We start from the raw sequence: 1,980 nt of genomic DNA, 5'->3' as shown, positions 1-1,980 counted from the left end.
AATATCGATGAGCACTAACATGTCAAGCATATCCTTAAGAGATTTCTCAGCACCTATTTCTGTAAGATTTATGTCTCCCATTGTGCAGCATCATATCGAAGCAGAAAGTTTCCAACTAGACCCAGAGTTAATTTTCATGATACAAGGTCACAAATTCGGAGGAGAAGTATCAGAAAGTCCTTATCTGCATCTTGAGACATTTCTAGAGCTTTGTGATTTGGTAAATTGTGAAGGAGTATCAGCAAATGTAGTCCAGTTGATGGCATTTCCTTTTAGTACCAAGGACAAAGTAAGAACTTGGTTATATTCTCTCCATCCTCAAAGCATAACAAGTTGGGAACAATTGGAGCAGCAATTTCTGAATCACTTTTTCCCTCCAAGCAGAACAATCTACATGAGGAGTTGCATTTCGAATTTTGCTCAAGCATATGGAGAATCAATATTTGAAGCATGGGACAGATTCAAGAGTCTACAAAGACAGTGCCCTCATCATGGTTTGGAAAAATGGCTGACCCTGCACATATTTTTTAGGGGAATCTCTTTCTCGGATAAGTGTTTGTTAGATTCATCAGCTGGAGGTTCTTTTATGGATAAAAGTGTAGACGAAGCATATACATTGATTAATCAAGTAGCATTAAACCTCCATGAATGGTCAAGCAAAAGTTGGATGGAATCTCCCTTAGAAATTCAAGAAGTACAAGTCATATATACAAGAGAGTCTGTCAAACAAAATACAATTCAACCATCCAAGAGTTTTGAAATCCACAAATCACAGAATGAGGAGTTCAAACATTTGGGGGCAAAGATTGAGAGCATAGTTTCAAAATGGTTCAAAGAAGATCCCCCTCCTTTGCAGACAAAATCTAGTGAGATTTGTAATGATATTGAGTTGAGAAAGGGAAAGAATCATGAAGAACTTCTGAAGAATGACATGTTTAGAATTGAAGAGAAGAATAATAGAAGATCATAAGAACTCAGTTCCATTTCTCTAGGAAGTTCCCAAAGGCCATAAGTACCTTTCCCTCAACGGTTGATCACACCATCACTAGACAAGCAGTTTGAACCTCTGTCACAATCTCAACCATTCCCAAGACCTTCACTAAAGGTTCCTTTTCCACAAAAGCTAGTGAGGGCTAGTGAAAACAAAGACTTTGGCAAATTCTGTGATCCAAATATAGTTGAGTGCAGATTTCCCTATGCATATGAAGACTCTTCAGATGAGGATTGTGATAATAATGCGGTGGATAACAAGTTTTTAGATCTTCCTCCACATTGTACAGGATGTTATAGGGACATTGAATTTTCAGATGATGAATGTATTGAGGTAGATCGACTTCAAAATGCAAATGAAGTCAATGATCCTCCTTTAGTTGATTCTCCTGTTGAAGATATCGGCGTTGGTTTACTTTTCGATGCTTGTGATGATGATGATGATTTGGAAGAATGTGTAGGGAGCTGCGTTGTGGAAGTAGCATCTCAAGGATCACCTCCTTCGTCCACACAACCCTTAGAGGTAAGAATTGCAAGGGTTGAACATGTTGTGGACCAATGTGTAGGGACTCATGCAGATATGGGTGAGTCCCAAGAATCACTACTATTGAATCATCAACACCTGAGCTAGAGCCAGACCCATCATTTGATCTAGAAGAGGTCACACCCACATGTTTAGAAATTTCAGGTATCTCTCAGCAAAGCAAGGTTAGTTTTTCTTGTGATCTTTTGGAAAATTTTATGGAGGTACCTATCATTGACCTTATTCGATGTGATTCAATTTTTATTTCTTATTCTGCTTATCTTGATATGGTTATGGCTCTATCTTATCTAATACGTTTGTGGGAGATTTGTATTTTCTTTACATGTGCAGATTTCACTTGGGCCTATAATTGGAAGCTCAATCTGAACCGTCTTCGACCTCCTGAAAGAATTTCCAAGAAGACGAAGATGGAGAGGGTGATTCTTCATTCTTTGATGAAAGCTCCT

General features: G+C 38.3%; 1 non-coding gene across 1 annotated transcript; it reads right to left on the bottom strand.

Moving 5' to 3' along the window:
• Window positions 1–392: 392 nt before the first annotated feature.
• Window positions 393–498, bottom strand: LOC122044603. The gene has a single exon (XR_006129635.1). It is a non-coding gene; the product is annotated as a small nucleolar RNA R71 (small nucleolar RNA).
• Between the last annotated feature and the right edge of the window lie 1,482 nt (window positions 499–1,980).

The sequence above is a fragment of the Zingiber officinale genome, chromosome 2A, assembly GCF_018446385.1.
Source record: "Zingiber officinale cultivar Zhangliang chromosome 2A, Zo_v1.1, whole genome shotgun sequence".
Classification (NCBI taxonomy): Eukaryota; Viridiplantae; Streptophyta; class Magnoliopsida; order Zingiberales; family Zingiberaceae; genus Zingiber; species Zingiber officinale.
The sequence above is the reverse complement of the archived record's forward strand: the minus strand, read 5'-3'. Positions and strand labels throughout refer to the sequence as shown.